General features: G+C 39.7%; 1 protein-coding gene across 6 annotated transcripts in view; it reads left to right on the forward strand.

Moving 5' to 3' along the window:
* LOC123798524 (uncharacterized) overlaps nt 1-23,464 on the forward strand; it is a 135,263-nt gene that overhangs the window by 86,835 nt on the left and 24,964 nt on the right. For 3 of the 6 annotated variants that reach the window (XR_015726039.1, XR_015726035.1, XR_015726036.1), the window contains one exon: nt 3,196-3,633. The exons of 2 other annotated variants lie outside the window; for them this stretch is intronic. The gene's annotated coding sequence lies outside the window, so the exon portion shown is untranslated. Of the gene's footprint in view, nt 1-3,195; nt 3,634-4,479; nt 6,477-23,464 lie in introns of those variants that run through there. One more of the 6 variants, XR_015726038.1, reaches the window with a different exon arrangement.

Raw genomic sequence — 23,464 nt, forward strand, 5'->3', positions numbered from 1 at the left:
CTCACCCATATGATTGCAACAGATTCTAAATCAGGTAAAGATCGAATCTGGCTATGAGTAAATTGTTCATAAAGGCACTTTTTTCTTGGACTAGAATTGTTCAGGTAGTAGAGGGCACTTAATACCACAAATCAGTGATGGAGCCAGCCAGATGGAAGATCTCCTTCCCAGCATAGTCGCAAGGATTTGTGATCACTTCTCTTTCCTAACACTGTTGTTCTTCCCTGCTTTTGTGAGTATGGGCAATAAATGCATGGCCTGCACTTTGGATTTCCTGAAAGATTGCTCCTAATTCTTTTTTTTTTTATTTTAATGATTTTTTATTATATTATTATTATTTTTATTTTTTTATTTTTTATTTTTTATTTTAATGATGCTCCTAATTCTTAACACGGCTTCACTAGGACAGGCATGTGCCCTCCCAGTTTTCTTCCCACGTAGACAGCGCTATGGAGGATGTGCTGAAGACGGTCTTGGTTTGACCTTGATTTCTCCCACTTTTAATAAACCTGAGGGAATCGGCAATTGCAGGGAGCAGCAGGCAGCCATAACCTGCCCCTTGCCTGGCCCTTCACAGAGCAAAATACAATATTCAGCAGCCCAGTCCCAGTTTACAGCAAACAGAGGTGATCGTTTCAGACCATCGGGTGGGTCTGCGGTACAACCGAAGAATGACTTTCCTGCTTCATTAAACATTTAGGCTACTTGTTGGCTTGGTGCAGCTGCCTATAATCGTGGCCGCACATTGGGTGTGGCAGTGCAGACTCTCTTTTTAATGCAAGGAAACTTCCATTATATTCTTACTGATGATCTTTGGCAAAGATGACAGGAGGGGAGACAGGAAGCATCAGAAAGACAACTAAGTACAGAAAACATCCCTGAAAATCGGCCTGTGTTCTCAAGAAGCAAGCGTTAGAGCTATCTAATATGTAGGATGTTTGACGATAACATTATTACCATTTATTCATTTTGAAATGCGTTCCCTCTTGCTTGGTAGTCTGGACGGAAGCACAAGAGATTTCTAAGAGCTTAGCTAACACCATTCGTAAACTTGTGCTAATATTCATGCTAATGAGGACCTAAGATTCTAAACATGTAAGCTCTTCTAGGAACTTCAGCTTGCTCCTTTGAGTTTAGTGTCATTCGGCCTCCATCAATAAGGATTTTTATTTTGCTGTATTAGTCGTTGTAAGAGCCCATCTACCATGGTGGTCGTCAACTGCTGCTTTTGTAGCGTGTGTTCGAATGTCCCCCAAGTCGGTGCTGAGGGCCCTGGGGAGTCAGCGCGCCTGTGTTCCCACTGAGCTCGTTACACGATAAAAATAGGAATTACTGTGTATTTGTGAGGTGCTTTAAAGTTGACCTTACAACTTTTTTTTTTAATTTCTGAGACAACTTTGCATTTTGTTTTCTACCCCCCCCCCACAAACCAATGAAAATGTAAAAGATATTAAGTGTGAACTCATTGTAAATATAAGGTAAAAAACGTTTTGTTTTCCTTATACTCTCTTTCTTATCCATCAACCTTTTCTTGCATTAGTAGCCTCCTCCTCATTCAGCGAGAGAACCAACTTCAAAAAGTCTTTGTTGCATAGACCCCACGCTGCTCCACGTTCAGCTCAAACTCTCCCTTGGGGCAGGGGCTTTTTATTGGTTTTAATGTAGTTTGTCGCAGAAGACATTTCATGGGATAACTCTGCATTGGCCTAATTCTTCTGCATGCTGCCGATCCCCACATATCATTCCGTAATGAAATTTCAAGCTGAATCTGATCTCAGAGATTGTCTAATTTAACTTACTTATTTTATAGATGTGAGTCTGAGGTCTAGACAGGCAACAAGCTCAGCCTAAGGGTTGTTTCAACTCCTTCTCGGTTTTCTCCATCTGTGTTTTACCCCACGGGATAAGATTTTCCTATTTGTCCTCAGACCCCTGGCCTTTATGATTCTTCACTTTGTTTCCTTAGCATGACCTTTCTCAGGACATGCCTGTCTGGGTTGTACACATCTTTCTCCCATTCTGTTGTATCTCTCCAGCTCCATCATTTTGTGTGTGTGTGGGGGGGGTAGAGTTTGATCCTTGACACCCAGATCTTGTCATCTTTTGCCTTAAACACAGTTATTTAACTGAGAAGAAACTGTATAAATAATGCCCCACTTCCTCTAATGGTAGAGTCAAGAAATGTGTTGTCTTTGTCCTCATATCATATGGCTGGCTACAAAGTTTTCTATCTGTCAGCTCTCCCTACTTTGTTTCTATGACCCATGTGTAACTAACACTCAAAGTTGATACCAAGAAACTGCTTAAGTTTTGTCCTGCTTCCTTCCTTCAATGTTCAAATTTGCCATTTAGATTTTGTTCTTTCTACTTAATTTTTGTGTCACAGATTTTTTTTCACATTCTATTTAGAGTATGTGGCAAAAAAAAAATAATAAAGTATGTGGCAAGAGTATTCATTGGCCCCACTCCCATACATACATCTTCAGTAAAGTCCCATTCTTTCTACTTTCTTCTGTGGTTTTGCATTTTGCTTTGCTGACCCTTGCTTCAGATCCTCTGGGTTAAGATCCAAATGGTAAACCAGAACACCAAGTTTTTCATTTACACGGAGATATAAAAATGGCCAGAATCAGCATCCCCTTCACTACACAGAGTCGGCTAAGCATCACACACCGGGCCCCTTGACTAACTTTTTTTTAAACTTTGGGCTGAGCAACAATTTCCTAAGCATACTACTCCTGCTGTCAGATTATAGGACAATGGAGTAAAGTACATTAGCCCCATTCCAGGCCCAGAGTTGTGTACCCTGGTCATCATGACAGGGCTTTGGCAGCTCTGGGCACATGATGTGAAGTGAGAGACCCTTAGGTGTTTATTTAAGTAGATCTATTTCATTTTCTGAGTTCCTAGCAACATTTTCCCACTAAATATTTGGGTTGCTTATTTACATTGTGTTTGATTTCTTTCCCATTATATTTATTAGCTTCCCTTGAATGGTGCCCTTTCCAGTTCTTGACTCCCTTATCTCCTCTTTAAAGGACTTATTCTGAATTTTTCAAATACACAGCAATTCCTGGATCTAGTATTTAGTAATGTCCGTGGTCTCCAGTTATGAATATTCTCCCTATTCGCCTTCATAGTGAACCCTTACCAGCTCTCCTCATGTCACTGTGCTCTTCCTTCTGCTCCTGGTAGACCTCTCTCTGCCTTCCAGCTGGATGAAAACTCTGCGGATAAAGAATGTGGTCTCAAGTTTCATGGCACAAAAGCAACCTTACCCTCCGCTTATCTGGTTTCCGAAGCACGTGTCTGCTCTCACAGCAGCTTAGAACATCACAGAGAACTGCTGCCGATTTCTACACCAGACTGGAGTCTCCCACCCAGCTTCTAACGAACTTGCTGTAGAGAAGTGCCGGGCAGTCTGAGGCCCTCGCTGGGGCTTCAGTCTCCTCCTCCTGATCAGAAGCCAATGGACTTGGGACACATGGGTGGCTCAGTCGGTGAAGCGTCTGCCTTTGGCTCAGGTCATGATCCCAGGGTCCTGGGATCGAGTCCCACGCATCAGGCTCCTTGCTCAGCGGGGAGCCTGCTTCTCCTTCTGCCTGTTGCTCCCCTGTGCTTTCTCTCTCTCTCTCTGACAAATAAATAAATAAATAAAATCTTAAAAAAAAAAAAAGAAGCAGCCAATGGACTTGAACCATGATGGTTAGTTAGTTCCAGGTGGTTTTATTAGCGATCATTAGGAGAGCTCGGTGTCATGGAGGCCCCTTCTGTCCCGGCTATTTCCCAGCGCATGATTCAGGGTTGCCTCTGGGAGATTACATGTGAGATGTGTCCTTTAGGATCCACTGTTAGCACTTCTGTTGCATTTTGTTTTCCATTGTTTCGCCGCTCATTAGGGAGTTGCTCAACTGTCCTCCTGTGCCCTCACTAGGTTGTGAATTCCAGGCATTCAGGCCCTGACTTACTCATCTCCACATGCCTCCCGCCTACAGCATTGTGCCCCGGGAGGAGCGGAAAGAAATGTCTGTAAGAGGAATTTCATGGAACCGTGGTTGAGAATGTACAGCATCTTTCAGGGCTGGTCATGAATCGTTGGGGCAGCAAAGACCTTTCTGTAGCTGGGAGAGGTTTGGAAATCTGTTCTCAAGTTCTTACACCAGGGGACACAGCATCTTTCGAAAAAGTATTTAGAGGAAAGGAGACTGCGGGCTCTGATGGAGTCGTCTGAGGATATACACATGACCAAAAGGCAGGAGTTGGTGTGGTGAAGCAAAAAGCCCCTGTCTTGCTTCATCCTCAACGATCCCCCCTCCCTGTTTTCCCCCAAGGTCCCAGTTTAAGCTGATCTTTTTAGGAGGGAACTTTTTAGCCCTGTTTATTCAGGAGAGAGGAAATGTGAGGTGGGAGAGAAATTTACAGGGAGAGATGTGACATTCTGAAAAGTGTGTATGTTCTTTGAAATATATTCAAATACAGATTTGCATTTTCTGACCCGGAGTATCTGGGCTGCGTTGAAGAGGATCAGGAGTGTCACAGAGGGACGCAAAGAGGAAGATTCAGCATCCAGCCTTTGACATCTAGAGGAGGACTTCTGGGTCTGCAGAAAAGCATTTGCTTTGAAAGTCAAGCTTTGTGGCGAGAGAATTTCTTTAGCACCTGTCAAGAGCCGTCCTGTGGCCTAGATCATAATAAAAGGCAGGGATGGAGAGAAGTCAGCGTGTGACAGAGGGTAGGTGGCATGCGTGAACGAGGAGAGAAAATGAGGGGAAGCAGGCAGTGAAATGCGGGTGTCCTAACCACCTCTTTGGGCCAGTGTCCAGCAGCCAAGGTAAACTGGTGGCGGCAACAGCAAAGGGCTTTGTGCCCTGAACCCTCTGGATCCCTGGGAGGTTGGCAACATCCACTGGTTGGCACATGGACCGTGGCTCATCCCTGAAGGAGAAGTTGTTGTGACAGATGGGCCCGAGGCAGCCCCCAGCTCTCCACAGCCTGCAGGAAATTTGTGGGGAGCCAGAGGTCTCCAAGAGGCCCACTGAAAAAATTCAGAGATCTGGGGAGAACCACCTGGAGCCTGAGGTCAGGAGGAGGAAACTGCAGAGTGAGGGCAAGTGGTCAGTGCTCTGGAGCCTGGTGGCAGATGACAGAATGCTGTCCCCAGCGGGCAGGGCAATGAGACTGTTGAGCATCCACAGTCACCAGTGTAGGGCACAGACCAGCTCTTTACTGTGGTTAAGGACTGGCCCAGGAGGAGGTGAGAGACAGACCCGCTGGAGGAGAAGAGCTGCCCTGGGTGAAGTCATTCACTCATTGAATCTGTATGGTGTGTATTCGTCCTTTGGGATAAATAGTATTTTTATTTTGTGGCTGAAGAAACTGTGGCTCCAGAAGTGGAGAGTAATTTACCCAAATTCGCCCAAGGGCCAGCAGACTTGGGGCGAAATCCAACCCTCAGTTCCAGCCAGGTGCTTAGTATCACTTTCTCTCCTCCGTGGAAGCTTTTTATATTTTCTGGTTTCTACTCTGAGATGTCTTGCTTAACTGTGAACGATGCCCAGAATTCTCCCAAGATACATACCCCAAACAGATAAAATTCAGTGTGGCTTGGAACTGTGGTAATGACTCAATCGATGACCTTTTAATAAAAATGCTGCAGTGAGCCCAAAAGAAAAACTCCACACAGGATGAAAGTGGCTTTTGGGGAAACCCCTGATGAGTTCTCCCAGTTGATTTTATGACCCATTTATTTGGAGCTTATTGGATTAATTTTATACTCCAAACTCAAGATGAAATAAACATAGCAGAATATTGAATGTTCACACGTCACGCATTTTCCATTTTTCTCAGTTTTGCATATGGTCAGAGCCTATAATAAAGATCTATCTCAGTACCTATACTTTTCTCATTAACCAAAGAAAAGCCATTGCTTCATCAGGATTTTGCCATATTTTACATTTTAAGTTTTTCTTGGGAGTTAAAAAATATGTACACTTGTCACCAGACATAACCAACAAAGGAAGAGGTGGCAAAGGAGGGCTAACTCCTTGGCCTGAATGGGAAGCACATGCGTTCTGACTAAGGTCAGGGAAGCTTAGAGAACCAGGTAGTTACAGCCCATCTCGGGTCAGTACACGGGCCCGCTGCTCCCCATCGCCTCTCCATCAGCATTTCCCCAGTAAGTTCAACTGCAAAACACGTAAGCCCAGAAGTGGAGGGAGGTGCGTGTTGACCATAACAAGTCTGATTAAATGCCACTCCTTTTATTCTGTTGGGAAACAAAATGGCTGCCTACATCATATGTTTAATTTGAACTTTAAATGTCATTGGTGTACTATGTATTTTGCTTAAAAATTAGGCTAAGGGTTACTGTGGGGAATTATACCAAGGCTTACATAAGTCAGACATAGGGGTTTTGGAATGACTTGACCCCTATAAAAATATAATAAACTTGACATAAATAATTCCTCACGGGGGTATTTGAAATTGCTTAACTTTTATTTAGATTTAAAATATTGGGAATGATTAAAATGACATATTTAACATTGGCCTGACTGTATTTGTCTTTGCATGCCCACATGACATGTAGCATTTCCTGCACTCCATGACCAGGCACAGTGCCCAGTCTGGGTTTTAAAAGACGAGGAGCAGAGCGAGCGTGGAAAATGCCTTTGCTGGACCCTGGCAGTGGTTGGGATCTATAAAATAGGACAGCAAGACTTCATAGCATGATTCCCAAAAGGGTTGTATCCATACCACGAGGGAGTTAAATTTGATGAGTCTTAGAAAATAAAATGATTTCTTAAGAAAAATTATTGCATCCTTATAATATATGCAAATTCAACAGAAGTTAGAATATACCAGGAGTTCTCATTTGGCCGATTTTTTATTTAATGTAATTTTAAATAAATTTAGGTCCACTTAATAATTACAGCAGGGTTGCAACAGCTTTACAGAAGTTGGGAGTTATAGCATTGTGAATTAGGAGACTAAGGAAAAAAATTTCTCCGAGGTCCCCCTCAGAGCTGACATCATTTTGGTGTGTGAATCAGTGATTCCTCAGCTGACACCCACATTGGAATCACCTGGGAAGCTTGTTATGGCGCAGAGCCCAGGGTCCTTCTTGGAGTCCGAGTCACTGCAGGTAGGACCGCGCAAATTTATATTTTTAACAAACTCCCCAGTTGATCCTGATCTGCAACAGAGATGAGCTTGTTCAGCTACTCAGGGGATCATTTTATCACCAGTTCATCCAGAGGGCTCCTCCCAGGGTTTGCGGCACAGGTCAGCTCTGCCTGAAGGCAATGGGAAGCCACTGAAGGATCCAAGTGGCAGATGACCCAATCTTCCTGGCTTTTTAAAGTTTATTCTTAGGTTGTAGATAGAATATGAGGGGAGCCCGACTTGGATTCAGGGGGATGGATTATGAAACATGGTGAGGCTGGAGTGAAGTGGACACAGCTGAGGCATGATAGAAGGGGGATTTGGTAGAACCTGAGGTGACTGGATTTTACACGGAAATAGCAAGACTTCTTCCAGGCTTAGGGAATGGTATCGCTGGTTCGGACTATTCACTGAGATGGGACACACAAGACCTTTATTCGTATACATCTTTCATTATAACTTGTCTCAAGTACTTTTCCAAAAGGTGGTGTTTAAATAGTATATCTAATTTAGGCAAAATATAACTATCATTAGATTGTAAAGAAATCTTCCGGAGGGAAAAGGAACCTTACTGTGGAGAAATCAGGCTGACTTCACCTTAACAAAGCGATCCAAATTAATGTTACCCGGAATAAGACATATCCACAGCATGCACCCCCGATATGATGCAATGAGAAGGGCAAAACATCCCATCTGGGGTATTCTTACCAGAAATGCATAACCTCATTCTAGTAGTGAGAAAATATCACACAAACTGAAAATGAAGGACATTCTACAAAATAACAGGCCAGTCGTCTTCAAATGTGTCAAGGCCAACGGAAGACAAGAAAAAAGAGGCACCGTCATAGATGGAAGACTAAGGAGACATGACAACCAAATAAAATGTGGGACCTGGGGCAGAAACAGGACATTTAGTGGGAAAACTGGAAAAATCTGAATAAGGTGTGTAGGTTATTTAATAGTTCTCTAGCCGGTGACGGTGTCCAGGTGTTGATCATTATACTATTATTACGGAAGGTGTTACAATTAGGGAAATCTGAGGGAAGGGCATGTGGGTTCTCTGTGGAGTTAGCAACTTTTCTACACATCTAAATTACAAAGTCAAAAAATTACAAACAACATTCATTTTTGCAACAACTAAGAAAGGTATTAGTAAAAGACACTTTCTAAAGGGTATATAGCTTCTGTGATAAAAATCACCAGTGCTTGAAACAATGTGTGTTTGTAAAGGTACAAAATCTATGTGAATTGGTTCTGGTTCCTGTGGGTTTAATAATTTTCCTTCTTCACCAGTTTGGGCAGGTTTAGGCTGCAAAACCTGTATTCCTCTCTTCATCACTGCTCTCAGCTGAAGCTCTTGATCTTGTGGGATGGCTGGGTGTAAACTCCTACATGACAGGTGAGTCCAGGAAATCAGCGTTCCGGGGCTGAAACGCTGAGAGCAAGAGTGAGAGACAAGCTGTCTGCGATATCTGTTCCCTACTTTCCTTTCTGGAATCATCTCTTCCCAGAACGACCTCCCCACTCTGACCATTCTCTCCCTTGCCAAGTAAACCCGAAACCCACTTTAACTTGTTAGCCCTTGCAGCTTTGCTGTTCGCTCGGAAACAGCAAAATCAACTCAGGAGTTCAGGTGTTAACAAGAGATGAAGCCCCTCCTCTTTTTTTTTTTTCCTCCCAAATACATTCGCATTTAGCCGCTCTCTGGGATGAGCTGGAGGGCATTTTACGCTCTGAGGCCAAGATGGGAGCAGCACAGAGCTAGGGAGTCAAGTCCCTGGTGTTTCTGGAGACATGCAGGTACGTGCAACTTTTGGGGGCTAAGGTTGCAGGGAACCTTGTTCTCTGGAACTGGCCAGTTGCAGGGCCAACGCCTGAGGGTCCTGGGAGAAGTCACATGGCTTTACCTGTGTTCACTTCCATTGTTTTCCTCAGAATTGAGGGTTGTTATGTCTTGATACCGACTGTTTTCAGGTTAACCTCAGTTCGCTCTGTCTTCAAAATGTCTGGAAGCTCTTGCTTTGGTACCAACGCCGTGAATATTTTGGACCATTATGTTTTCATCCCCAACACAAACGTGAATCACCTTCTAACCATGTATTACCATGAAGGTAGTTTGTTTACAGTTCCTGGGGTTATTCGGTATTAATCACTCCCACAAATGGCCACCAGCACGTTTTTTCTGGAATGCTAGAGAAAATGATTCCTTTCTTAGTTGTTTACCCGGCGTTCAAGGGAGCCTGCTTGCCTTTGTGTCTCCTGCCTGCCCTCAGCCGATCGAGTCTGCGGGAGGCCCTGAGCTTCTTAGCAGAGAGACGCCCGGGAAGTGGATTCGGGGCGTTATTGGCAGGACACGGTAGCAGCAGTCTGAGCTCTAGGAGGGGACTCGGGAGGGGGAGAGCTGTGCCCCGAGAGGCGAACTCTGACTTAAGGACCACCGCTCAAAATAGTCCTCGTCCTCCAAGCCCGAACCTGATAAACAAGCTTTAATCTCAATTGCTCCCCGTCACCTGCCTTTTACTTAACATGGCAATTCTCCAGGTGGCTAATCCTGGATGTTGCTTATCCAGAAATTCATTTGTTCCTTTTTATTTCACTGCCAGAGTTAATTTTGACTTTATTTTTATTTTTTAATTTTTTAAAGATTTTATATTTATTTGAGAGAGTGAGCATGAGTGGGGTCGGGGCGGGGTGGGGGGAGTGGCAGAGAGGGAGAAGCAGACTCGGGACTCGATCCCAGTACTCTAAGATGATGACCTGAGCCCAAAGCCTTCGCCCGACTGAGCCAACCAGGTGCCCCAATTTTGACTTTACTGAAGTATAATTTACATACCATAAAACTCCCCCATTTCAAGTGTGCGATTCAACGACTTCTGTAAAAGTAAAAACTTTTTTACTGGGTTGTGCATCCATTACTGTAATGCAGTTTTAGAACATTTTCATTGTCCTAATAAAACCCTTTATGCCCCTTAAGCCCTATATCCACCCCCAACTCTTATCTCTGTCCTTCTGTGTTAATACAGACTTTTTTTCTTTTTGGTTTTCCTGTAAATGGAATCCTAAGTTATGTGGTCATTTGTGTCTGGCTTCTTTAACTTAGCGTAATGTTTTTGAGGTTCGTCCATAAGGTAGCAGGTCAGTGTTATTTTTGTCATGGGGGGTTCCTACTACCCCAACCTCAAAATTCCTTAAAGGTGCGAAGACCGCCTCTCATTAAATGGTCCTCCCGCTTATTTTCCTCTTTTGCCGGAGTCAGTTTTTCACGTTGTTGGGTCTGAGCCCGTTGTTCTCCCTGCTCAGCATGGATGGCCCCCCGTGGGGGAGCCCCCCAGCCCTGCCCTCTCCAGTCCGCCCCACCGCGGTCAGGTCTTCGTTCAAATGGTACTTCCTTCAAGGGGTCCTCTCTGACCTCCTTGACTAAAATACCATTCCCTTGTCCTGAACTATTTACTTGCCCTGCTTTGTTTCTTCATAGTTTATTCATTCCTGAAATTATATTTTCTGTTTATCTTTTAAGATATTTTGAGATATAATTGCCATAGAACACTAACTTAGTTTCAGGTGTACATGATTCAACATATGTATATATTGCAAAATTATTACCATAGTACGTCTAGTTAACACCCATCATCCTGTAAATGTATGATTTTTTTTTCTTGTGATGAGAACTTTTAAAATCTCTCTTAGCAACTTTCAAACATACAGTATGATATTATTAACTGTAATCCTCACGCATGTCCGTGATGAGAACCTTTTTGTGTACCTCACGGCCATCTGTACGTCGTCTTCGGAAAAAATGTCTATTCAGCTCTTCTGCCCTATTTTAATTGGATTTGTCATCGAGTTAGAGGAGTTACCTATTTTGGATACGAGCCGCTTTATCAGATATATGATTGGTTACTGTAAACAATGCTGCCATAAACATAGGGATACTTGTATCTTTTTAACTTAGTGTTTTCGTATTCTTTGGGTAAATACCTAGTAATGGAATTACTGTATCATATGGTAGTTCTATTTTTCATCGTTTGAGGAATCTCCATACTTTTTCCATAGTGGCTGCACTAGTTTGCATTCCCACCAACAGTGCACAGGGGCTCCTTTTTCTCCACATTCTCACCAACACTTTGTTATTTTTTGTCTTTTTCGTTTTAGCCATTCTGACAAGTGTGAGGTGCTATCTTATTGTTTTGCATTCGCATTTCCCTAATAATGAGTGACACTGTATCTTTTCACGTCTCTGTTAGCCATCTGTGTATCTTTTTTGGAAGGATGTCTATTTAGGTCCTCTGCCCATTTTTAATTAGATTATTTGGGGTTTTATGGTGTTAAGTTGTGGAAGTTCTTTATATATTTTGTATATTAACCCATTATTGGATATATAATTTGCAAATGCCTTCCCCTATTCAGTAATTGCCTTTTTGTTTTGTTGATTGTTTTCCTTATTGTGCAGAAGCTTTTTATTTTGGTGTAGTCCCAATAGTTTATTTTTGCTTTCGTTACCCTGGCTTGTGGAGACCTATCTAGAAAAATGTTGCTAAGGCCTATGTCAGTGATACCACTGCCTATGTTTTCTTCTAAGCATTTTATGGTTTCTGGTCTCACTTTTAGGTCTTTAACTCATTTTGAATTTATTTTTGGGTGTAGTGTTAGAATGTGGTTCAGTTTCATCATTTTGCATGTAGCTATCTAGTTTCATAGCACGATTTATTGAAGAGAATGTCTTTTCTCCATTGTATATTCATGCCTACTTTGTTATAGATTAATTGACCAAATAAGTGTGGGTTTATTTCTGGACTCTCCATTCGGTTCTGTTAATCTATGTGTAGACATACATAGATTTCTGTGCCAATACCATACTGTTTTGATTACGACAGCTTTGTAGTATATTTGGAAATCTGGGATTGTGATGTCTCAGCTTTGCTCTTTTTTTCTCAAGATTGCCTTGGCTATTAGAGGTCTTTTGGTGGTTCCATGCAAATTATAGAATGATTCTAGTGCTATGAAGAATGCCATTGGTATTTTAATGGGGACTGCATTGAATCTGTAGATTGCTTTATGTAGTATGGACATGTTCATAATATTCTTCCAGTCCGCACACATGGAATATCTCTCCATTTGTGTTGTCTTCAATTTTTTTCATCAGTGTTTTATAGTTTTCAGAGTACAGGTTTTTCACCTCCTTGGTTAAGTTTATTCCTAGGTATTTTATTCTCTTTGGTGCAGTTGTAAATGGGATTCTTTTCTTAAGAATGCCTACTTCATTATTTGTTGTAGAACTGCTATAGACTTCTGCATATTAATTTCGTATCCTGCAACTTTACTGAACTCATTTATCAGTTATAATAGTTTGGTGGAATCTTTAGGGTTTTCTATGTATAGTATCTTGTCATCTGCAAATAGTGACAGTTTTACTTCTTCTTTACCAGTTTGGATGCCTTTTATTTCTTTTGTCTGAGTGCTGCAACTAGGACTTTCAGTACTAGGTTGAATAAAAGTGGTGAGAGTGGACATCCTTGTCTCGTTCCTGACCTTAAGGGAAAGGCTTGTTTATTTTTCTAACTCTTTAGTTGTAAGGTTAGTTGGTTTATTGAGATTTTTCTTGCTTCTTGAGGTAGGCCTGCTTGTTCTCAACTTACATCTTAAAACTGCTTTTTCTGCATCCCAAATATTTTGGGGCCGTTGTGTTTAATTTTCATTAGTCTACATGCATTAGTTAATCTCCTCGATTTCTTGGTTTTATTCATTGCTTAGTAGCATATTGTTTAGCCTCCATGTGTTTGTGTTCTTTCCAGATTGGTATTGGTGCTTTTGCTTTTTGTGTCGAATCTGCAAAAAAAAATCCTCCTCAAAGGCTATGTGAAGGAACTTACCACCTTTGTTTTCTTTTATGAGTTTTATGGATTCAGATCTTATGTTAAAGCTTTTAATTTATTATAAGTTAATTTTTGTGTATGGTAGAAGATAGTGGTCCAGTCTTATTTTTTGCATGTTTTCCCAACACTTTTTATTGGAGAAACTGTCCTTTCCCCATTGTATATTCTTGGCTTCTTTGTCACAAATTTTTCAGACAACTTTGTGTGGGTTTCTGGGCTCCCTGTTCTGTTCCACTGATCTGTGTCTGTTTTTATGCTAATACCGTACCACTTTGATTATTATAGCTTTGCAATATAATTTGAAATCAGGGTGCATGATGCCTCCATTTTTTCTTTTTTTTTCTTAAAGATTTTATTTATTTATTCAACAGAGACAGAGACAGCCAGCGAGAGAGGGAACACAAGCAGGGGGAGTGGGAGGGGAAGAAGCAGGCTCATAGCGGAGGAGCCTGATGTGGGGCTCGATCCCAGAACCCCGGGATCACGCCCTGAGCTGAAGGCAGGCGCTTAACCGCTGTGCCACCCAGGCGCCCCCATTTTTTCTTTTTTCTCAAGATTGCTTTAGCTCTTTGGAGTCTTTTGTGCTTCCATATAAATTTTCAGATTGTCCTAGTGTGTGTGTGTGTGTGTGTGTGTGTGTGTGTGTGAAAAATACCATTGGAATTTTGATAGAGATTGCATTGAATCTTTGGGTATTGGATTCTTTGGGTAGTATGGGCATTTTAACACTATTTTTCCAGTCCACAAGAACGGAATATCTTTCCATTTATTTGTGTCATCTTTAATTTCTTTTATTACTCTCTTATAGTACAGCGTACACATCTTTCATGTCTGGGTTTAGCTTATTCCTTAGTATCTTATTCTTTTTGATGCAAATGTAAATGGCATTGCTTTCTTAATTCCCTTTATGATAGTTCACTATTAGTGTATAGAAGTATATTGATGTTGTACCCTGCAACTTTACTAAATTTGTTAATTCATTTTAATGGTGGTTTTTTTTGTGGAATCTTTAGGGATTTTCTCTATATAGTATCATGTCATCTACAAATAACAGGTTTTTTTTCTTTACTTTCAATTTGGATGCCTTTTCATGTCTTTTTCTTACGTAATTTCTCCAGCCGGGACTTCCAATACCATGTTTAACAAAAGTGGCAAGAGAGGGCATTCTTGTCAATTTCCTTTCCTTAGAGGAAAAGCTTTCAGCTTTTCATTGTTAAGTATGATGTTAACTATGAGCCTGTTACATATGGCCTGTATTGAAGTACATTCTGTTTTTGTTGATTTTGTTGATAGTTTTTTTTTTATCCTAAGTGGATGTTGAATTTTGTCATATGTTCTTTTTGTATCTATTGAGATGATCATATGACTTTTATTTTCATTTTGTTAATGTGTATCATGTTGATTGGTTTGCAGATATTGAGCCATCCTGGCATTCTTGGAATAAATCCCACTTCATCATAATATATGATCTTTATAATGTAATGTTGAATTTGATTTACTAATATTTTGTTGAGGATTTTGACATCTTTGTTCATCAGGGATTTTGGCCTATTTTTTGTGGTGCCTCGTTTGGTTTTGTTATCAGGGTAATGCTGGTCTTGTAAAATAAGTTTATAAGCACTGCCACATCTTCAATTTTTTGGAGGAGTTTGAGAAGTATAGGTACTAAATCTTTTGAGTTTGAGAATTCATCAGTAAAGCCATCTGGTCCTGAACTTTTGCTGGGAGGTTTTTGATTACTGATTCAATCTCCTTGCTAGTAATGGGCCTATTTAGATATTCTATACCTTCATGATTAAATTTGGAAGACTGTATGTTTCTAGGAATGTATTCATTTTTTTCTAGGCTGTCCAATTTGTTGGCATATAATTGTTCATAGTAGTTTCTTATGATCCTTTGTATACCCTAGGTATCAGTTGTAACTTTCATTTCTGATTTTATTTGAGCCACCCCCCCTTAGCCTAGCTAAATATTATTCAATTTTTTTTAATCTTTTCAAGAACCAGTTCTTAGTTTCTTTGATCTTTTCTATTGTGTTTTCCATCTCTTTCATTTCTTTCTGCTCTTTTTTTTTTTTTTTTTTTTAAGATTTATTTATTTAGAGAGAGGGCACAGACAGGAGGGGCAGAGGGAGAAAGAATCTCAAGCAGACTCTGTGCTGAGTGCAGAGCCTGACAAGGGGCTTGATCTCATGACTTGAGATCACAACTTGTGCCAAAACTAAGAGTGAGATGCTTAACCAGCTGTGCCACCAGGCATCCCTCTGCTCTGATTTTTATTATTTCCTTCCTTCTGCCAATTTTGGGCTCATTTGTTCTTTTTGTTGTTCCTTTAGGTGTAAAGTTAGATTGAGATTTTTCTTGTGTTTTGAGGTAGACCCCTATTGCTATGCCATAAATTTCTGTCTATGAACTTCTGTCTTCGAACTGCTTTTGCTCTACTCCATGGATTTTGGTATGTTGTATTTTCATTTGTCTCAGGTATTTTTTTAATTTGTAAATTTTAATTCCAGTGTAGATAACATAGTGTTATTAGTTTCAGATGTATAATATAGTGATTCAGCAGTTCCATATATTACTCAGTATTCATAAGTCAAGTGTACTCTTAATCCCTCAAGGTATTTTTTGATTTCCCCCTTTGATTTCTTCATGCACCTATTGGTTGTTCAGTAGCATGTTGTTTACAATTCGCATATTTATGATTTTTTCAATTTTGTGATTTCAGTTTTATACCATTGTAGTCTGAAATGATGGTTGATGTTTTAATTTTTTTAATGTATCAAAACTTGTTTTGTGACTTAATAAATGATGTATCCTTGAAAAAGAATAGTGTATTTGAAAAGAATGTGTGTTCTGCTTTTGGATAGGATGTTTTGTATATATCTATTAAGTCCATCTGGTCTAATGTGTCAGTTAAGGCCAATGTTTCCTTATTTCATCTGGATGATCTATCCATTGATGCAAGTGGGGTATGAAAGTCTCCTACTATTACTGTATTGCTGCTGTTAATTTCTCTGTTTAGGTCTGCTAAGGTTTCCTTTATATATTTGGGTGCTCCTATGTGGGCTATGTAGTTCGTTATAGGGTTTAGTATTGTTACTAGTAGCATCCCATATCCACCTGCTTTTAGTAGTATGGCTTCAAGTACCACGTAACCAGCAATAGTGTCCTCTATGTGTGCTTTTGGCAGTCAGAGGGATAGCCTATAAAGGGGTATTTTTACTATGAACACTATTATGCATGCCAGTCACAAGAAAATATTAGATTAATAGTTGGACACTGGGGGCGCCTGGGTGGCACAGCAGTTAAGCGTCTGCCTTCGGCTCAGGGCGTGATCCCGGCATGGGATCGAGCCCCACATCAGGCTCCTCCACTATGAGCCTGCTTCTTCCTCTCCCACTCCCTCTGCTAGTGTTCCCTCTCTCGCTGGCTGTCTCTATCTCTGTCAAATAAATAAATTTAAAAAAAATAGTTGGACACTGATTAGGCTCAGTACTAAAGAAATTTAACATCTCTATGAGGTTTTGGTTGTAGATTAATGAAATGAGAAGTGGGAGTGACCCTACTAATGTATAAAATAGGAACTAGAGCCCCTCATTTAATCATTCTGTTTGATTCCCTCAGTGGGTGATGATAATTAATGTTCGTACTAGTGTGGCTTCAAATAGGAATATAGTAAAATTCTGTGGCAATGAAAGTTATGATTAAGAATATTTATAATAGAATTAGTAATATACAGCTTTTTCTGGGTTAGGGCTTCCACTGATAGATGAAATTGGCTGGCTCTGAGTATCAGTGTAAGAAGTCATGTTAGTGCTGGTAGGGGTCCCAATAGGAGTCAGAGAAGAATAGTAATGAAAAGTTGAGGCTGTTGTAAAGTTGACTTAGGAATATCAGGCCAATAAGGCTATTTAATAGGCTGTAGGCTGTTTTGTTAATTCACATTATATTGTTTTTTGATAATCATGTCAGTGGTACCAGTATTATGGTTAGAATGATTTTTAACATTGCAGGAGGTTAAGGTTTTATACATAGTACTGTAAGTATTAGACACCATGACTAGTAGAAATAATCATAGTGTAGCCTCATGGGCCATGAATACTAAGAAGATAATAGGTATTATGCTAGCTAATATTAAGTGGGTGTTTAGAATTATTATGGTTACTATAATGATTAGTGAATGAATATATCCTCTAAACAGCGAAATGATATTAAATGAGATCAACATATTAATATTTCCATGAAGGATACAATGATTGCTAGAATAATGTTGATATAGACTAGAGACATTTGATAATTATGAAATTAGCCATAATTTAATGAGTTGAAATCATGGTTTTAGTTTAAACTAATTATCATTTGGTTCATTCTGATTCTTTTTGGGTTCATTCATAGGTGAGACTTGTGGCTGGTAATGAGATTGATATTAATGTCATGATAAGTATGGTTTTTAGGCTGTTTGGAACAGTGAAGATAGAGGTAGAACAGCATTTCTAGGTCAAATAACAGGAATGTAATGGGTACCAGAAAGAATTTTATGGAGAAGGGCAGGTGTGGTGATCCTATGGGGTCGAATCCACATTCATATGGGCTTACTTTTTCCATGTAGATGTTTAGTTGGGGAAGTTAAAATGAGTTTAGTAAGCAATGAGTTTAGTAGTGTGTTAACTGATAGGGTTAATATTATATTCTTCCTTGGATTGTACTGAAACTGATTAATTGTAATTGTACTATTTAATACTAAAAGAATAGGACCCTCATCAATAAATGGAGACAGAGGAATAGTCATACTGCATCTACAAAATGTTAAGATCAAGTAACTGCTTCAAGTTCAAAGTGATAATTAGATGTGAAATGAAATTTTAGTTGCAGCAGGAAACAGATGATGAGGAAGGTAGAGCCAGTAATTACATGTAGTCCATGAAAGCCTGCAGTCATAAAAAATGTCTATTCATAAACTCCATCTGAGATTGTAAATGATGTTTCATAGTATTCAAAGGCTTGTAATCAGGTAAAATAAAGTCCTAGAGAGACTGTAATGAATAGGCTTGAAGTTTGTGTTTGTGATTTCCTCCTGTTAGGCTGCAGTGGGCTTAGGTGATAGATATACTCCAGAGCTAATAGGACAAAGGTACTGAGAAGCAGTACTTCTAGGGTTTTAGGGGATGGATGTCAGTGTGGTCAGCAACCACCTAGTTCAGGTGTTGGAGCGAGACTTAAGTGGTAAAAGCCCAGGAGAAGCTAGTAAAAAAGAATTCTGAAATAATGAAAAGAATTACTCCAAACTGAAGCCCTTTTGAACAATTGGTGTGTGGTGACCTTGGAGTGTACTTTTTCAAATGTCTCATCATCAATGACACATAGTCAAGACATCTGTTGTTAATGCCTAAGGATAGGAGGAAGATTAAGTTAAAGTAAAACCATGTTACTAGACACGATGTTATAAGGAGAGCTGATAGAGTGCCTATAAATGGTTGGGAGCAGGAGTTTATGGTATGTGTAGGTTTGGTGGGTCATTAGATGGTATCATGGAGGGAAGGCTTACTAGTAGAGTGAATACGTAAGCTTGAATTAAGCCCACAATGAATTCAAGGATAGTAGAATTAAGAGTGATGAAGGTAATGAGAGCTAGTGGGGCTAATTTTCATTAAGGCAAGGCTTCCTCCTACAATTAAATGAATGAGTAGGTGTTCAGCAGTGATACTGGCAGTTAGCCATACAGCTAGTGCTATTGGTTGGATGAAAAGACTAATGGTTTTGATAATTACTAGTATTGGAATGAGTGGGATGGTTATTCTTTGGGATAGAAAGTGGGCTAAGATGCTTTTATTTTGTGACAAAAGCTATTAATTACTGTCTCTGCTCAAGGTGGAATGGCTATTCTCAGATTCATTGAGAGTTGTGTGGTAGGTGTAACTGAGTGTGGTGGTGGACCCAGTAGGCTTGGTAAGCCAATAAATAGAATGAGTAATAAGAGTATTAGGGTTCAGTTTTGTCCTTTATTGTGTCCTATGATTATGGATAGTTATTTGTTTTGATGTTAACTGAATTAGTCTTTTTTTTTTTAAAGATTTAATTTATTTATTCGACAGAGATAGAGACAGCCAGTGAGAGAGGAAACACAAGCAGGGGGAGTGGGAGAGGAAGAAGCAGGCTCATAGCGGAGGAGCCTGATGTGGGGCTCGATCCCATAACGCCAGGATCATGCCCTGAGCTGAAGGCAGACGCTCAACTGCTGTGCCACCCAGGCGCCCCTAACTGAATTAGTCATTTTTTGATAGCAATTAGATAGTAGATATTTGGTTAGGTTGTAGGAAATATAGTAATTAAAATTATGATAGATAACCCTATCATTATTGGGATAATGAAAGAGGCAAATAGATTTTCATTTACTTTTTCTCTCAAGAGGTAAAGTACTCCAGTGTCTTTGTTGTTTTTAATTTTGAGTTTGATGGGTCATAGTGATTTGAAATTTTTAGCTGAAATACAACAAATAAGGTTATAATTATTGATATGATGGTGATAAATTACACTGTGTCTAGTTGTGGTGTATCATTAAGGAGAAGCTTAAACTCTGTCTTTAACATTTAAAGGTTAATACTACTTCTTTAAAAAAATTTTTTTTTTAGGGGCGCCTGGGTGGCGCAGTCGTTAAGCGTCTGCCTTCGGCTCAGGGCGTGATCCTGGCGTTCCGGGATCGAGCCCCACATCAGGCTCCTCTGCTGGGAGCCTGCTTCTTCCTCTCCCACTCCCCCTGCTTGTGTTCCCTCTCTCACTGGCTGTCTCTCTCTGTCGAATAAATAAATAAAATCTTTAAAAAAAAAATTTTTTTTTTTAATTTTTATTTTTTTAGGGGTGTTGGGGCAGATGGAGAGGGAGAGAGAGAATCCATGCTGGGCATGGAGCCTGACGTAGGCCTCAGTCTCATGAGCCTGAGATCATGACCTGAGCCAAAATTAGGAATTGGACACTTAACCAATTAAGCCACCCAGACACCCCAATACTACTTCTTAATGACATTACAGTATAGTTGCAGATAATTTTCCTAAGTGTTTTAGTGGGATTGATTCAAGAATGACTGGTATAAAACTGATCTGACCTGCAAATTTCTGAGCACTGCCCATAATATAGGCTTGGATGCATGCAGGTATTAAGGCTATTTGATTTAATTGTCTGGAGATGGCTCATGAGTGCAGGATATCTGCTAATGAGATTAATATTTGGATTGTTATTTCTGTGGGTAAGACAACTTGGTTAGTCAACCTTTACAAGTTGTAGTTCTCTTGGTTTTAGGTCTTGTGTGGGGATCAAAGTTTAAGAAGTCAAAGAAGTCAGGAAGTACAAGTCAAAGTTTTAAGTCTTTATAGTCTGTATATTCATAGCTTCAGTATCATTGATAGCCAAGTTTTTCCAGTGAGGAGTTGTTAATTTCTTCTATTATATCAAGAATTTATAGTGATGGCAGAGCAATTAGGATTAGGATAATGACTGGTAAAATAGTCCATATTGTTTCTACTTCTTGCACATCTATTGTATTTGTGTGGGTTAATTTAGCTGTTAATACTAGTGAAATAATATAAAGAACTAGAGAGTTGATTAAGAAGATGATTATGTATGGTCATGAAAGTGTAGGAGTTCTTCTGTAATGGGGGATGTCGCATCTTAAAAACCTAGTTGAATGGATATGCCATGGAGATATAAAAGACTTAAACCCATAATTTAACTTTGACAAAGTTATATAATTTTTACTAATATTTCACTAATGGGAAAGACATAATGGTTATGGTATTGGCTTGAAACCATTTTTAGAGGGTTGGATTCCTATCTTATTTTAAGCTGATACAAGAGGATTCTTCAAATATATGATATGATAGAGGACATCTATGTAGTCATTCAAGTTAGTTAATTCCACTTTTGCTACTTCTCACTTGGATGCAAATACTTCTCAAATTATGAAGATAATTAATATTGCTGTGAAAGAGATGAATGAACCTATAGATGACATAGTGTTTCACGTTGTGCATGCATCTGGGTAGAGTGATGTCAGGGCATTCCTGAGAGGCCCTGAGTGGGAAGAAAGTTTTATTAGCTCCCATTACTATCATTGTAATGAGGATTTTTGTCCAAGACCATTGATTGTGTAGATGTAAAAAATGGCACCAGTGAACAAATCTTCTTATGATGGTGAATAATGCTCTTATTGATAATATGTAGTAAAAATGTGCTACCATATAGTATGTGTCCTGGAGAACAGTGTCTAGGGATGAGTTGGCTAAGACAATTCCTGCCAGACTGCCTATGAATAGGAAGATAAAAGCTAGAGCTCATAGTATGGCTAGTGATCATTTAATGTTGCCTCCATGAAGGGTTGCTAGTTAGCTAAACACTTTTACTCCTATAGGGGTGGCAAAAATTCTAGTGGCTGATGTAAAATATGCTCATATGTCAACATCCGTGCCCACAGTTAATATGACGGCCTCATACAATTAAACCTAGGAATCCAGTAGATAATATGGCTCAAACTATTACTGTATATCCAAAAGGTTCTTTTTTTCCCCTGAATAATACATAATAATACATAATAATACATGAAATTATTCCAAATCCAGGGAAGATAAGAATATAAGCTTTGGGATTCTCTCTGGAGAATCAAAATTAAAACAAGCATTGGTGTCAAATTGGGTTGCCTCCTCCTATAGGGTCAAAGAATCTGGTGTTTTAGGTTATAGTCTGTTAGTAATACGGTAATTCTGGCTGCTAAGCCTGGATGTGATAGTAGTAACAGAATGGCTATAGTTAGGAGGCATCCAAGGAATAAAGGTGTTTAGTATTGAGATACAGCTGGTGATATCTATATTAATGATTGTGGTAATACGACTGATAGCCCCTAAAATTGAGGCTACACAGAGATGGAGAGAGATGACGTTACATTGACTGAGGCTTCTAGTGAGCTAGGTTGCTGGCTAGGGGTGTGGATACTCTTCAACTGGTTCCTGTACCTGTGCCAACTGTTGATGTAAGAGCAGAAATGATAGCGGTAATAGAAACTCATGTTACTTATTTGGGTGAATGCTATATCAGGTGCTCTGATTATTAAGGGGATGAAACAGTTTCCAAATTCTCCAATTATAATAGATAATATTATAAAGAAAATTATGAATGGGCAATTATGGTTATATTATAAATTAGGTTATCTCCCAGTAAAGCTCCAGGTTGGCCAAGTTCCACATGGATTAAAAGGCTTCAGACAGGGGCACCTGACTGGCTCTGTTGGTTAAGCATCTGACTCTTGGTTTCAGCTCAGGTCATGATCTCAGGGTCTTGAGATCGAGCCTTGTGTTGGGATCCATGCTTAGTGTGGAGTCTGCTCGCTCCTCTCCCTCTGCTCCTCCCCCTGCACTCTCGCTCTCTCAAATAAATGAATAATCTTAAAAAAAAAAAAAGACTTCAGAAAGTTCCTTCTATTCTATTTCATGCATCAAATAGTAGGTCTAGAGCGCTGATATCTTTATGGTTTCTTGAGAATAGTAAGCAGTTTATGAACATAAGTAAAAGGGCTGAGTAAGCATTAACTTCTAAAGACAGAGGTTGAGTCCTCTTTTTTCCAAGCCCTGTGGTGAATATCGTACTGAATTACAAATTCAAAGAAGCAGATTCACCTCTGATGGGGCTTCTTCTGACTTTTTTCCCCCCTAGATGGTGGGAGATGTAAACTGAAGCCAAGTGATTTGGGTACTTAGCCACTAACTAAAATTTCATGGGGTGGAAATCCACCAATCTAGTAAGGTTTTAGCTTTAAAAAATTTTGATTTATGTTCAACTGATGTAAGATAAAGTCTTGCAATCCTTGTACTTTTTAGGAATTAAGTGAATACACTTGCTTAGGGCGTTGAAGGCTCTTGGTCTTTTCCAACCTAAATTCCTACTCCAAGATTGATAGTATTGGTGTTAGTGGGAGAATTGTTGTTGGTATTAAAATTAGTGGTGCTAAAAGAGTTAACCATTTTGTACTTTCAAATTGTCCTTTTATTTTTATGTTGTTTATTGATGGAAATATAATTAGTGATGTGAAGTTAATTGCATGTAGAAATACAGATTGAGTAGTGCTATAATGGCTATTAATGTTGGTATAATAGGATCCTTTTTTGTCAGTTCCTGGATAATTAGCCATTTGGGCAGGAATCCCGAGAGAGGAGGAAGGCCCATTGATAATATGGTGGTAAAGATTAATGTAGTGATTAAGGGTATTTTGTTTCATATATATGAGAATGATAGTGTTGTGGCGGATGAATTACACATAATAATATGAGTGTGGTGAATGTCATCATGATGTAGATTAATAGATTTGGGGTTATTATAGTTGGGTTATAAATTGTGATAGGTGTTATTCTCTCATGTGTGCAGCTGATGAATAGGCTATGATTTTTCATA

The sequence above is a fragment of the Ursus americanus genome, chromosome 11, assembly GCF_024610735.1.
Source record: "Ursus americanus isolate L20-20 chromosome 11, mUrsAme1.1.p, whole genome shotgun sequence".
In the NCBI taxonomy this organism is placed as follows: domain Eukaryota; kingdom Metazoa; phylum Chordata; class Mammalia; order Carnivora; family Ursidae; genus Ursus; species Ursus americanus.